Genomic DNA, 16,130 nt, shown 5'->3' with positions numbered 1-16,130 from the left:
TGCTGTAACAAATAATATGATACCAGCTGTGCAAGAATCCCCAGACCTACCTACAGAAGTGCGTAGGAGTGACATCTAGCCTTGGAGCAATCCTTCTTGCCCAAGTCAACTCACCTTGCTAGCTCTTCCTGAAACAGGATGACTCACTGCCTTTCTAAATCCAGAGTTTGAGAGCTCTCTCTTTGTTCAAGGGTTTCAGGGGTCTAACTGCCAAATTCCCCAGTTACCTTTTTTTTGTCTTAAAGAATATTTATGGATATGGGTCCTCATGTAAAAGGAATTCTGGTGGCCTGCTGCCTGGGTATCCCAAGGTTCTCTGGATGTGCTCAGCCTGCATTGGATATCAGCATAACCCTGGTCACACACAGTTTAATAAATTGTATGTTGTTAAAAAAGGGGAAGAGATTAATATGGCTAAGTTGATATGGAAAAATATTTTCAGTGGCAGAAAATTCCCTTCTTTGATTGTTTCTTCCGCCATAGTCTTGAAAGAAAGTCAACTGTTTGGAGCAGACTAAAATCTGTCTTGACAATTAGGGAGTAAATTTTATCTAATTCATTCAGTGAACATTTGCTGTTCCATGCATCAGACACTGTGTGAAGTCCTGTACCAGCAGATATGATGTTCTTTGATTTGTAATGGGCCTCTCCGTATGCAGGATTGGCTAACAATTTGAGGGACCCAGAATAAAATGAAAATGCAAGTTTTCTCCTTTGAAAATTATAAAGACTCTTTAAGTTGGTGATAGAGCATTACATTAAGGGCAGGGCCCTTCTGAGTGTGAGACTCTGTGTGTTGTGCAGCTTGCATGTGCACGAAACCATCCCTGGCTGTATGAGCATGGGCGTACTTTAACTATGTTCCTCACCACGCCATGCAGAAAATAGGGGACACTTTAGTTCCTTCCTATGGAGTAGATATATGAGGTAGCCCCAATGATTCCTCTCCTTCTTCAGACTGTTTGCACCATAGGCAAACAACAACAACAACAACAAAAACCTCACAGTTTGTAATTCTTTCAAAGAGCAAAACTCATTGCTTTTAATTATGATCTATCATAATTTAGTTACAATATGGTATAATCAGTAGTCATTAATTATAAATATGTATTCCCTATAGCAGTTTTCATGTTAAATCTCCCTTTTTCTTGTTATTGTATAAAACTTTCAGGTGATATGTTTATAAGCTCCTCTGTAATAAATTTTACATACAGTTAATTTTGGTTTAGTTTGCATCCTGGATTATAATAGTCTACAAAACAGCAACTCAATACATTTTAGCTGAGAAAGACAATTGACCGGTTGTGTTTCAAAGGGATACAGTGATTTATAATGCCTGAATTTGCAAATTTCAAGTCTTTATTATGCTAAACCAGAGGGAAGTGGTTTATCCTGAGAGGAAAATGGCAGATTTCTACAAGCTGTATAATGTACCTTAAAATAATTTAAGTAATAAGTTTCATCTGAGGATTTTCATTAACTGAAGCAGCATGTATTATAAAACACATCAGGCTGATGTATTATAAAAATTCTGAATTTTTTTTAAGAAAGAAGGGCTTATATAAAATATTTAGATGAAAAAGTTTCTAAAGTGAGAAAAAGTGTCTTGGGAATTATTCATAAAAATTACAATAAAATTATCCTTTGTAGCATCAATATTTGGCCTGAAATTTAGTATATAATCATATTGTGAAGGTCATTTTCTTTTTCAAGGCTGGACTTCTGAACTGATCTATCTTCCTTTATGTATTCTCTATCCCGCTGTGATGCTCCTGTGGACCTGGGCTCTGCTCTCTGCAGGACTGTCTCACTCTCCCATTTGCAGATGCCAACATTTCAGGGACAAGGAAAGGCTCCATGTCAGATGCAGGCAGAACATGAAGCTCTGGGTATTCCAGCCTGCCATCATCCGCAGGCTTGTTTCACCCTGCTTGGTTCCTGAAGCTGTCGGAACTTGAGAAACAATACACTGAGAGTCCCTTTCCTACCATTGAGAACAATCTGTAAATAGTCTGTTAATTTGAGCTTATTGTCTGGTACATAAGAAAGATTCAGCTCTGGCTAATCAGAGGTCTGCGTCTTCTCTTATTCTTGCAATCCCATTGGAAATATGGCCAGTCTGCTGTATAGACCTGCTTGATGGGCTCCTGCCTTCTGGTTCCTACTCTAGTTCTTTCCTGGGACTGGATTCTAGACCATGGGATTACCTGGTACCCCACCTGATTTCCAAGCTCCTGTCAGGCTCTTCTCTCTGCTTCAAGCATTTATTAGAGAGACTTGAATGTCTATCAAGTCTAATCTGACCTGCCTGCCAGTTGACTGGATACCTCTTCCATTGACTGGACGTTCTTCTGTGCTCTTTCTCCTGGCCCTTGGAATGAGATGTTGGTAATGTTGCAGCCTGCCCAGACACACGTAAGCATTTGCAATGCTCAAGTGAGACTGCTGATCTCTTCTCATAGTGGCCTCACCTTATTGGTAGATTTCTCTCAGCTCCTACTCCATGCTGGTCTTAAAGGCTCCAGATTGTTACCAGGGCTTGGGCAACTATAACAGCAACCAGGAGATTGATTGAGATTAGTCATTAGTTGCAGTGGCTTATCAAAGTGCCTTGGATGTGATCTGAGTTGAGTGGTTGTAACTGAATTGATCTCCTCTATTGACAAAATATAAAAAATATTCCATGTATTTGCAGAACAATTCTTGTGAGGTAACAAAGAAAAGAAAGTACCATTATATGAGCATGTACCAGCCTACCTTCACCCCTCCTGTGGGGTAAAAATCAAAGTGTGCCTGCTTTTCTTTTAACCACAGAGGCTGATGATCCATGATCCTCTTCGGTTTAGTGGCTCCAGGAGACTAAGAAGTTCTGGAGTTGACACGGGCTTCTGTTTTTTTCTGTGGTGTCTCCCTGACTGAGAATTGGCTCCAGAGCTTGCTCCAGAACAATCAGGGGGAACTGAATTTTCAGCTCTCATTAAGCAATCCCCTGACTACTAAGGACCTACTACTCTGCTTTATCTCTCTCTTCTCCATTCTGAGCCTGCTCGGAAACAGAGATTTTCCCTGGACAAAGTTGCCTGGTAGTAAATGTAACAAAGAAGGGTGCTTTTAGCATCCACCAACTCCCATCTGGGCCCTGGCTTTTTTGTTCCCTGTACCCTCCAGGTTCCTTGTTTCATGTCAAGGCCCATTTTCAGGTTCCATTTGGGAAAAAGTGGTACACTTTCATTATAAACTGTAAATAAATAATAGCTAGCTATTGTCTTATTTTTATTAGATATGTACATATGTATAAATGTGTATATCAAATATGATATTATCTATATGATAATATAGATAATCATATCTATATGATACTTATGAACAAAAAAGGACATGAATTATTTTTAATGCTAGGTGTGTAAGTAAAACAATCATTTGAATGAAGCTAACAAATCAAAACCTGAATAGTGAGGGTGAGGAAATTTGAAGTTAGGTGAGAAAATTTGACTGAAAACATAGGTTAAGAATACTAAATATAATTGAGAATTAATGTTCTCTCTAAGCTTTCTGATATCTGAGGGCAAAATGACAATGTGATTGGGTTCATAGATCTTATTTTGTCCTTGATCAAAGGAAACACAAATGTTTAAAAGGAGAGATAAAATGATAAAATATCTATAATCTCTACACTCTGAGAAAAATTTAAACTCACAAATCCTCTTATGTAAGGGTTAAGAATATATATTACACATTACTGTATGTTTATGTAATATATACATGGGCTACACACAGTGCATATGTATCACTATACATATTTATAGAGGATATATATATGACTATAATTTTTAAAATTTTATTAGGGAATAACTATTGAGCCCAAAAGGAGTGTGAAAGGATATTTAGGTGTTGTGCATTGTTCCTTATCTCCTCAGACCACACCACCAACACTACCCTTGGATCCATGCTTTTCTCTGCAGGAAGCAGAATGCTCTTCACCAAGTAGGAAGCACATTCCCATGATGCCCTTCTCCAGTACAGTGTCTAGGGATTTCAGGACATGTCTAGTCCCAAAGCTGTACAACTAATTCAGTAATTCCTCAGGCTATGAGATTACCCTCTGGTGAAGTCACCCTGGCTTGAGGGTTGGGTTGGCCCAGATCATTGTTAGTAGTTATTTGTCATTGGTCTTTTAGTGTATCACATTTTTAGTGTAGATTTTCTACTTAAAGTCAACCCTGGCAGCCAGATTGGCTGCTGTAATGAAGTTGTGCGGATATATTTTCTACTCTGGGTTAGTGACATAACTGAATAGGCTTTCTTTGGGTTAAGAGTAACAGGTTAATCTTAGCAACTTTATTTTCTGCTTGCTGTATGAGAAGATATAAATATCAATTGTTTGGGATTTTTTTTGTTTATTTTTATTTTTCTTCCAATACTTAAGTAAAATGCCATTAGTAGGAGTGATTTTCCGTTAGAAAACATTTTAATCTGTGCATGCATATATTCTTTCTAGAAAAAGAAAAACATCCATTCATGAGAGTCCAGGGATACATGAAAATAAAGCAAATGAGGAAAGACCCATTCACATTCCTCCAAAAGATCATAGAATATTAATACTGAAAAAAGTATCAACTAATATGTGGAGATAAAAATCAGTAGTATTCTACCTACAGTTCTTTCATTTTAAAATAATATTTATGAAGAATTTGACAAAGGTAATCAGCCATGAAGTAATGATTCAAAGTACTTAGACTTCTAGAAGAAGTATTTAGCTTGGGGTAAAAATGACTTAGCAATGGGTATTTCCTTGGTCCTGGAGAATGCCACTGTGCTCACAGACGTGAACACACGGCTCTGAAAAGCTAATCACACCTGCGGTGTTACTGGCTGTTTCTCTTAGAAGTTCTTTCTGATATCTGTGTCCTCTTTCCAGATATGCTGCTCCCTGGAATCATGTTCCTGGCTCCTGGTAGTCCCTGACTTTACCTGTCTGTTCCAGGAACCTGCTTTAAGGCCATTTGTTCTGATGATCAGTTTGGACAACCACCCTTTATTCCACCACCTCAGACCATATTCAACATCCTGGAACCATCATAGCAGTAAGTAAATACTTATTTCTTCCCTCATAGACTGCTTTATCTTAAAACAGTTTTTCAGATGGGGTCTTTCTTGGACGAGCAGAGGATGCTTGGAAGCATTCCTCGCATACACTGTGTTGGGTCATTCTTATCTTCATATCATGTCCCAAATGTAGGCAAAATCTATATATAGGTGTCTAAACCTACCAGTGCTTCTTTTCATGCTGCATGCTCCCTTAAAGGAGAATTAAATGGAGAACAGGAATATCTATCACATAATTAGGGACAAACTTTAAAGGGCAAATATTTCAGAGAGATACTGAATAGGGGGTTGAATTCATCCTAGGTGTAAGTGACTGATACCTGATCTTTTCCCTAGTCATATGGGTGGTGACGAGTGGGGGCAGAAACAGACAGGTAACAAGGGAAATGAATGTGTTCAGAGAAAATCTGGGAGCAATGTGGAGGAAAAAAATTGGGATGGGTTGGGGAAGAGGCAAACCTGGAGACTGGGAAACTTCATAAATTTTACCTACCTCAAAATGGTCCCTGAAATCAGCTCTACATAAAACCTAAATAAGTTTTGGATTGCCATTCTGGTTATATGCCTCCCCTGGCCAAAATATTAATAATTGGAGGTTGATGAGACATGAAAATTTAGGTGGAAATTCCTAAAGATGAAAGCGTGTAAATGCCAATCATCACTCTACAATACGATACCAGTACCCACTGATTCTTAATTCACATCTCCCTCTCAGTGCCAACTTGCTTTTCCCCTGGTTTTTCTTATGTCAGTAAATGACACTTCTTTTATTCCAAGACTCAGGCTGAAAACTTTGTAGTCATAGTGATTCCTCTATTTCCTTCAGATTATGGGGTCAGCATAAAATGCAAATTTGTTTCCATAGCTGACGGGCCCTTCAGGGTCTGGCTCCTGGTTAATCCCTGGCTTTGTCTCCTTCCATCCTCCCCTTGCTCATCACACTCCAATGCCATGGACTTTCTGCTGTTCTTGGAACACACATATGTGCTCCACCTCAAGGCCTTTGCACATGCACTTCTCTCTGTGTTACTCTTTTCCTGAATATCCCTCTGGTTCACTCCAATCAGGTCTCTGCACACATAACATATTACAGAGGCCTTTCCTTGGCTACGGTATCTTAATTAGCACTTCCCATTACTCTCTATTTATTTTGCTTTTTTTTCATTATAGCATTTACTATTACCTGATATGACATAATATTATATGCCATGATGTTATGTATTTATACACGTATTGATGTATTGATCAATTGTGTCTCTCCCACTAAAAGGTGTTATATCAGTTTTTCATATCTGTTATTTGTTTCTCTTTTGTAGCCTCAAGATTTGTTGAATGAATAAGTAAATAGACAAGAGGGTGATGTTCTTGGGAGGTAGCCATAATCTAGAACTATGTACATTAAAACGACTTTATGGTTCAGGCAAGGGTAAATAGCAGGCATCTACATAATTTTCAGGGTGTTAGGTGTGGAAGCCACTTACTGTTTAACCCTAGGTGCTGCCTGCTTTCCTTGGTTACCAAGGAAAGGTGTTACCATCTGGTGGGTCAGAGGTAAAAAACCCTATCCTGGTGCCTCCCTGGGGAAACCAGTCCCCATGCAGAAGGAGATGACAACAAATCTAGGGAAGGTCTTTTTCAACTTCTTGAACCACAGTTTTTTTTTTTTTGTTTGTTTGTTTTTTTATGAATTAGATTACTGTCAGATGCTTTTCTAAGGAAACTCATATGACAAACACTTAAAAATAACAAAAGTAAACCCAGCAGTGACAATAACTACACATTCCTGAGGAACTTGGGGGAGGAAGGAGACAAGTTTCAAGCCAGAGTTTCGTGGTGACTAAGTATCCTATAACTTTGTCTGACAACCCTCTCAAACTGTGGGGGTGTCCTATGGGGACTGCTTGAAGTCTGGGCTACTTGGTACAAAGGTATGAATACATTAACAATAGACAATATAGACAAATTATGTACTTGTATAAGGTAAAACTATATCATCCTTGTAAACAGAGAAGTCTCTTCTTTCTCAAGTAAAAGACAGACTTGAAATAGACCAATAAATTGATACAAGGAACCAACAAGTGTAAGGTGTATAGAATTTGTGAGGCCATGACTGGCCAGACTCTTAAAAGCATGGAAAGTGTGAATTTCGGAGACATGGAAGGGCTCAGCGACAACAGTGATAAAATAATAAAAGAAAACACAATCCAGGAAGAATAAAATGGAAATTTGAGCCAGTAGCTGTTTTCTTATTTATAAAGGGATCTTTTGCAGAAAATAAGGAACTGCTGCTTTTTACTGCCTTGTTTTGAAGTCTCCATGACAATCTACTCCTGTGAAACTCATACCCAACTTTCAGAGCAGTTCCTCAACTATGTGATGGTTGAACTTTGCAGCCTGGAATGTCCTTCATCTCCCTTTGTTATCTGTTATTTAGATTTCAAGGTAGGCACCTCCCCAAACCTTTCTATAAAAACAAATGCTCTGTGTTCTTTTCTTCTGTGGCGTCGTAACTTGTTTACACCATCACTGTGCCACACTGGCCCACAGTAGCGCTTTCAAGACCTGCTCCCCTGATAGTCTGTGATTTTTCATCAAGGCGGTATTGCCTTATTCATTTCTGTCTTAGTTTGGCACAGAGTAGAATTTTTAGCAGATTTCACCTTGTCTACCAGTATTTTCAATGCTTCAGTTTTCTTTTATTATTTATGTATTTGTTTTTAAATTTTTTATTCAAGGGATACACGTGCAGGTTTGTTACATGGGGTATATAGTATAATGCTGAAGTTTGAGCTTCTATTGATCCCATCATCCAAGTAGTGAATATAGTACCTGATGGATAGTTTTTCAACCCTTGCTGCCTTTCTCCATCCTTTTTGGAGTCTCCAGTGTCTATCATTCCCATTTTTGTGTCCATGTGTACTTAATGTTTTAGCTCCCACTTACAAGTGAGAACATGTGGTATTTGATTTTCTGTTTCTGCATGAATTCACTTAGAATGACGGCCTTTCAGCTGCATCCATGTTGCTACAAAGGACATAATTTTGTTCTTTTTTTTATGGCTGTGTAGTAGTCCTTGGTATATATGTACCACATTTTCTTTCCAATCCATCATTGATGGGCACCTGGGTTGATTCCATGTCTTTGCTATTATGAATAGTGCTGTGATAAATATACAGGAACATGTGTCTTTTTGGTAGAATGTTTTATTTTCTTTTAGGTATATGCCCAATAATGGATTGCTGGGTGGTAAGGTAGTTCTATTTTAAGTTCTTTGAGAAATCTCTACACTGCTTTCTCCAGGTCACTCTCCCAATTTTAAAGTAATCTGTGTCTCCACTAACATTGTGTTTGTATTTCTCCTGCTGCGTTTGTCATAGTCTGTGCTGCCTTAGAACTACCTGAATTTACGTGGGGCCCTCTTGAGGGCAAGAGCCAAGTCTGATCTTGTATTCTCTAATATGCCTATCACAGTAGCTGGTCCTTAGTGAATGCTCAAAAACAATTTCTACATTGTACTGGGGGAGCTATTGATGTAGTTGAAAACTTTTTTTTTTAACTTAGGTAAGAAATTGTCTGACTGTGATGGTTGTTAATCATTGGTTTAGGTAATATGATGGGTAATTTATTTTTTGAAGATTATATAATTAAAAATGGAATACGTTCATATCTTTGAAGAGAGAAGAATGGATGTCATGACCTTACAACTTAGCTTATTTTACATCCAAAATTTAGTAAATTTCCTCTACTTTTATATCTAATTTTCAAAATGATATTTTGTACTCTGCCTTAATAATTTCAAGCATGCTAATCTAAACATGCATGTGAAGTTCTATAGTGAATGGAAATTCAGAAATACCAACGTCTATTATAACTACAACAAGCTTGGCCACAAGAGACCATAGTACATTTAAAATAAAAATCCTGTAAGATCCAAAAGATTGAATTGCTAATAGTGGAATTTCAGGCACAGAGGATGAAAAGGGTAGATTTCATGATAAGATTTGATCAGCCTTTCAAATTATACCATGAAGGATAAGTGTCTATTCATATTTTGGGCTGGTAAAAAGACAACCAATTATGCCATCCTTTTCTTACATGATTGAAAGCAATTTCTTCAGAAAAAGGGACTTATGATTAAACTATAAAAATGTAGAGCAATCTATGGAGTCTTTTCTGCATCCTTGCTTGCTCTATTGTTTTACTCACAGTAAGTTACTCAGCCAACCTTATTAGATGCTTGTGTCATGGCCTTTGCTCCTCTGTGTAAGCAAATTTAATATTTTACTCTTTCCTTCATTCAAATGTTAGATATAATGTTATAGCAGGGAAGCTTTTTCTCATTGGAAGAATATGAAATACAGGTTCTATGTGTTTGGGGCCAGTGGAGAATGCCCTCTTATTTCTAATAAGATAAATAGTTCATTGAAGTAAAAGAAAAGTCAAGGAAAATTTCCCTTTGAGTATTCATTTTGAAAATCTTACTGAATCAGTGTGGTTAAAATTTTTCACTTTATTTTATAGATCACGTAAACATACTTCCCTCTTTTCTCCAAGCCCCATTTGTTAGGTACCATTTTATGGCACCTGCCATAAAATAAAACTCCTCCACCAACGCTAAATGCATTGTTGGTGATATCTAATGGGCAATATCTAATATTTCTGTTAGAGATATCTAAGGCAATCTCTAATATTTCTGTTAGTGATATCTAATGCAGTATCTAGTATTTCTGCAGAGGAGAAACAACATTGACTTTTTTGTTAGTCCTTTTAAGTGGAAGGTTAAGAAATTTCAGTATTTGGGAATTTAGTCAACTCTAAAACAGATATTCCTTGAGGCCTGTTTTATTTTAGGGACAGCATTTTTGTTTTTGCACATAGTATATTCTAAATTAGCTGGCAGAGAAGATACTATAAAAATGGATTCATCTTGGAGTTGCACTGTGAAATTCTTATTCTGTAGATGGCTCTGTTTATTAATCAATCCAAGTTCCATATTTTTACTATAAAAAGGATTGTGTTTCTTCAGAATTATGCTAACTTGTAACATAAATGCTTTTCTATGAGGCACCTGCCATAAAATAAAACTCCTCTAGAAAGAGCATAAGAGTGGTGATGCTGTGTTATTCTGTATCTTCCAGGAAATCTCAAGAAGTATATGCTTCTCTGAAGGTCACATGCCTCACTGATCTTGGAGGATGGGTTGACTTCAAGTTCATGTTCTTCTCTTTTACTAAAGTTGCATTTATTGGTCTTAGATTATCTGTCAAGAAGGATGGGAAGGAAAATTAAAATGCAAGCTCCAAGAGGGTACACGCTGTTTTGTTCATCATTCTCCAAGTGTCTAGCGTAGCTTGAAGCATAAATAGGAATTTAATAAATGCTTATTGAATGAATGAAGGTCAGTGGTTTTCAGGTTCATAATCTCATTCTTTATATAGGAGGTTCTTTGTGTTCATAATCTCATTCTTAATTACTTCACTAAATCACAGAGATTAAGAATAAGAGTTTTGGCATCAAGCAGGCCTGGATTAACTGTTGACTTTGGTTAAGTTACTAAATATTCCTTTAAACCTCAATCTCTTCATCTGAAAAGGTGAAAAATGTGGTTGTGTATGTGAAGTACTCTGAAGTATTTGGCACATAATAAACCCATGATAGATGGGCTTTATTATGAGTAGTAGATTTTATAGGACGTTTGCTTGTATTTGTGCATATAAAAATCTACTTCAGCTAAATAAAAAGTATCTAAGTAAAGTGAGAGTTTTTTCTTTTTTTCTTACTTATTCTGTTACCTAAAAATGGGTGGTCCCTGCCTGAGCTTAAACCGTATTTTATTCTTGGATTAATACTTCTCTGTGTATGTCTGGACAACTGAGTAAGGGTCTTGTCTGGGGATTATATATACTGTATAAAGCACAGAAGTGCTTCCTGGAAAGGGCCATGATGGCGTAAATGAAATTTGAGGCATATTGCCTTAGTCAAAGGCAAAGGCAAAAGATTAGAATATGGTTTTCCAGTTGCTCAGCCAGCTCAAGATTGAGTGCTACATTAAAACTCTTAAATAAGAATGAGCAAATACTACTAAAAGCCAAAAGCAAACATTAAAAACACTATCTCAGCAAAATCTCCATTAGTCTTTAAAAACATAAGACACCTTCAGCATCATTGGTTCTAGCAGTGTCTGCAACTGGGGAGACGAGGGTATGACTTGGGGAAATGGCACCATCAGAACACAGGATGCCTGGCCAGCCTGAAACAGCAACCTCAGTGGAGATATCTTCAGCCTCCCCAGCAGCACCGTCAGCATGACCACTCTTATTGGTGTGGCATTGATGACCCAAGTATTATCATGACAGTGATATGGCTCAACAAAAGAAGGAAATGTGAGTTGCCAGCCACATGATAACCAAGAACACTAGTTCAGATGTACTAATATTAGGAACTTGTTAGGAAGGCACCTAGCAAGTTTCTAGATAGATTTGTGAAAAAGTTGAGGAAAAATTCAAGTTCCTGCATGATTGTAAGTAAATGCAAATATAATAGAGTTTTCAGATTGTTGGTGTGCCCTTAGTTTTTCCCTGTAGACTATGATGTATGGTCCACTTTGAGAAGAAATAAGTCAATGTAAATTGTGGTTAAAAAAACCTTTAGATGATCTTGACTTGATAAATATTCAGTGTTATATAAATTTCAGTGGGTACAAAGAAAATGCATGATTATCATCCTTGAGCAAAAATTGCTTTGGAAGAAAACAAGATTAATATTTCACAGTTTTTAAAAAATAAATTTCTCATTTTGTTCTGTGGAATCAATTATAAAATTCCTACTGAGAATTTTTCAATAAAAATCTGATTGTCATAATCTCTAGTTTTAGAGGGAGAAAGGGAATTATGAGTCACCTACAATTAGTGTTGTTCTATATTCTCTTTGGGATCATCTTTATTAGATGATGTTCATGAAGTAGGAGTGGATTAAAATTTGTTGGTTCTGCAGGAAGTGAAAAAAGTATGACATTATGCTGCATATTCCAAAGATGAGGAGATTCGTTTATAAATTAGTGGCTTAGGAGTTTGGATGCAAACAACAGAAACTGACTATGGTTAGTAGATAAAAAGTTTGTTTTTCTAAAGATATAACGTAGGTCATAGAATTGATAGAAAAATCTTGATATTACTCCTATGATCCTCTTGATAGAGCATTATTCTGTATCAGTTAACTATTGCTGTGCAAAAGCCATCTAAAACTTAATGATTTAAAAAATAGGAGTTTTGTAATTGATCATGAGTTTGTAAGTCAGATAGATGACTTTCTGATCTGCTCCAGACTTGGCTGATCTTGGCTAGGCTCACTCATGCATCTGTTGTCAGCTGGGGCATCTGACATGTTTGGGGGCTAACCGGCTAATGTCTGTAGTGATGGTGATAACTCAGCCATACGTCTTTCCAGTGAGCTAACCTAAGCTTTTTCTTACAGTAGCTATATACATATGCAGTTCTTATGATAGGTATATACATCTATATGTATGTAGCTACTGTAAGACTAGTGTAGTATACACACACACACACATACACAGTCACACACATACACATGTCTATTAACTCTTGAGATCGAGGTTCAAGATTAGTATACCATCACTTCTGCCACTTGGCCAAATCAAGTCAACAAAGAAAATAATGTCTACCTCTTGTTGGGAGGGGCTCAAAGCCACATTCAGAAGTGGATGGATAAAGATGAGGAGGCCAGCGAAAGAATTGGGAACATTCTATTAAAGCCCACCTTTAGTTCCCTAATTCCAGGATCCCCAGAAGCTTCCATCAATCATGACATCAAACTTGAATTCCAGAGTTGAATGATCTTAATCAGGTTCAGATATGGCTTCTTAGATATAGCTCCTTTTGATTCAGAGATGTATGAACTAAAAAGCAAGTTAGCTGTCTTTCCCACAGCCAACACACAGTTGTGAGATATGCAAACAACACTTCCATCAAAAACAGGAAACATGGGAGTCACTGGTTTGTAGCAGCTATGAAATGCAGCTGGGAACTTTTGCAGGTCCTCGTGTACTAGGAGCTGAGAATGCTCCTTAATTGGACCTGGGTTCTTTTCCCTGGGAGTATCTTCTCAGCCCACTTGTCTCTACTGCTTCTTATAAGTGGTTGGTTACAGTCCACTGGTTTTTCTCACTCTTTACCCTGTCATCTTTCCTTGTCCATCACCTCTTTGGCTGATTCTGAAGAAACAGTTCACTTTTGCCAGCTAATAAGATTTTTGAAACTGATTCTTTCCCATAGACAGTTAAAGGCTAAAACCCTTTTGCAATTTGAACAATTTCAGTTCCTTTTAGTCCAAGCTGGTGGTATTTTCACATGTGTACTTCCTAAAAAATCTTCCTATGAATTGAATCAAAATCCATTCCTTCTGACAAAAAATAAGCATGCCGCTTTTGAGTTACTGCTACTTTGGGATGACTTCTGTGGAACCACAGTCTTAAGATTCCAAAACGACTAATTTAGTCCTTTTGACTAAATTAGAAAACCTGTAAACCGTCTTAATTCTTTTTTAGGTTTTGACTCTTGGTTTAATCTTTGTCCTCAGGCTGGGGACACTGGTTATGAGAAGTTCTATTTTCCAACTCATCAAGTTATGGCTCATTATATTCTCTCCAAATTCTGCTTTCAAATTTGTCAGTGGTTTCTTTATGTTATCTTTTTTCCACCTCTGTATAATATCACACACAGCTAGAACACTTTTAACATTTTTCCTGGAGACTTCTTTAGTCAAATCCAAAAGTTCACTACATACACTTTTCATCTTTCAAGTAAGGCAGGCAACTGTTCTGTCACCTGCTTCACTACTCCATAATACAGGCCACCATATTTTCATCCTCTAGTATTATTTTCTCACCATTTTTCTGACTTTTGCTAAGTTTGCCCACTATTTTCCAGCCTCTGCTTCTTACCCAGTCCCTAAACCTATGGTATCTTATATGTTTTTAAGGCAGCATCCCCTTTTGGGTATCAATTTTCTGTATTTTTTAGATATTGCTGCATAATAAATCACTCCAAAAATAATATGAAAAGCCCTGGCATTTTATTATTGGTCACAAGTCTGTGGGTCTGCTTAGCAGTTCTGATCTTGACTGGCCTTGTGCACATGTGCATCATTCAGTGGAATGGCTGAGTAAAAAAGGGTGTCTGGAGGTTGGTTGCTGTTGGCTGATGAGGGTGACTTATTATCCAGCAGATGAGTCTAGAATTATTCTCATGATGCTGGACAGAGTTTCAAGAGAGAGAAAGTAGGAACGTGAAAGGCCTTTGGATGTTCAGGCTTCGAAGTGGCACGCAGTCACTTTGGTCCATTCCAAGGGCCACACTGAATCATAGGGCCAAACTAGATTCAGGTGGGGGAATAGATTTTACTGCTTGATGAAAGAAACCACACTGCAGAGGCATGAATAAAGGAAAGGGTGAAGAATTAGGGCCATTTTTGGCATCAATTCTGGCTCTTGGGGATCTATGGAGTCAATTCTATAAGTCAATTCTATGAGATTCCTGGCTCTTCCTATCTTCCCTTGGAGGGAATATAGCAATGCTCAATGCGCGCATTGGAGTGTGGTGGCATATGGGTCCATTGCCTGCTACTGACAGTAGTGGATAACTCCTAAAAAACAATTTATCTCCATTGTTATAGCTAATAGCTCATATCTTTGGGATTGTGGAGGATATCCTTGAAGTGCTTTGCCAACCCTACAACTTACTCCAAAAAATTACCTGCCTATTAAATTTATCTCAAGATATGGTTAGGCATAACCCCTTCAGGTGTTTTAGGGAGAATGTGGGCCAGATTTCATAGGATTACTGTTTTAGTGGTACAGTACTACCCCCTTATCTGTGGTTTCACTTTCTGTGATTTCACCCACCCATGGGCAACTGCTCTCTGAAAATACATATGGTACGATAAGATAATTGAGAGAGAGAGAGAGAGAGAAAGAGAGAGACTGCATTTGTGTGACTTTTATTACAATATATTGTTACAATTGTTTTAGTTATTGTTTGTTATTGTTATTAACCTCTTACTATGCCTAATTTTAAATTAAATTTTATCAGAGGCATGTATGGTTGTAGGAAAAAGCATAGTATATATGGGGTTTGGTACTATCTGTGGTTTTAGGCATCCGCTGTGGGGGTCTTAGGAAGCATTCCCGTGGATAAGGGGGTACTATTACTGTATTGCATTTTGGCATGTTAACTGAAGATTTCTTTCTCTTGTTTCTACTACTCACCTTTCTTATTCCTTTCTCCTAGCTTTCTGTTTGAGCTGCCTTCAGGATGAGGGATTATTCAGAGTAAGAAAAGGGTAAAATCGTTAGCATTTGAACTTCTAGGGAGACGTTTGTACATCATCAAAAGCCGTGATTCTGGCACAAACAAGAGGTTAGTCTGAATAGTTAGGCAGATCGTTGTGCCTTTGGGAATAAAGATAAATCAGTTGACCTAAAGTGGGAGTAAAACTGAGAAAAGAGAAGAATAAAATTTGGTTACTGTGAGTCCTTGGGAAAGGAATATGCACCTGGCTTGTCTTTGGGGGTTGAAGCCCTTTGTGTTAGGGAGGCAATAGAAATGTAAAACAAGTTTAGCGTTCTTCAAAAAGGGGATCTATACCTTCTTCCCCAGGTTGCAATCAGGAGAAATTACAGGTCTCTCTGAGAAACGCTGGGTGTCGCATGGAGCCAGGGCATGAGTATGGCCCTAGTTGACAGAGATGTGCAATCTGATGGGTCCTATATCTGACTGTAGGGTGGGAAAGGCAGTTGGGAGTGTCTGAGGTTCCCTAGTGATGGCCAAAAAAGCTGGCTGACTTGCAGGCATCGTACAGTGTTGGTCATGCCGGACACAGAACACATGGACCGGGAGAACAGAGGCCTTGAAAGGGTTCCAGGTGACCACAGCAGATTGCATTACATGTCAGCTGAGATCCTGTGGTCTGAGCAGAACTGTGGCACTCTCCTTTGTGAAATTAAGAAA

General features: G+C 37.9%; 1 long non-coding RNA gene across 1 annotated transcript in view; it reads left to right on the top strand.

Moving 5' to 3' along the window:
• The window catches only part of LOC111547283, a 337,398-nt gene that overhangs the window by 176,766 nt on the left and 144,502 nt on the right, over positions 1–16,130 (top strand). The window contains exon 3 of the long non-coding RNA XR_002733077.1: positions 4,919–5,084. This is a non-coding gene — a long non-coding RNA (uncharacterized LOC111547283). The remainder of the gene's footprint in view (positions 1–4,918; positions 5,085–16,130) is intronic.

This window comes from Piliocolobus tephrosceles, chromosome 5 (genome assembly GCF_002776525.5).
Source record: "Piliocolobus tephrosceles isolate RC106 chromosome 5, ASM277652v3, whole genome shotgun sequence".
Taxonomy (NCBI): Eukaryota; Metazoa; Chordata; class Mammalia; order Primates; family Cercopithecidae; genus Piliocolobus; species Piliocolobus tephrosceles.
The sequence above is the reverse complement of the archived record's forward strand: the minus strand, read 5'-3'. Positions and strand labels throughout refer to the sequence as shown.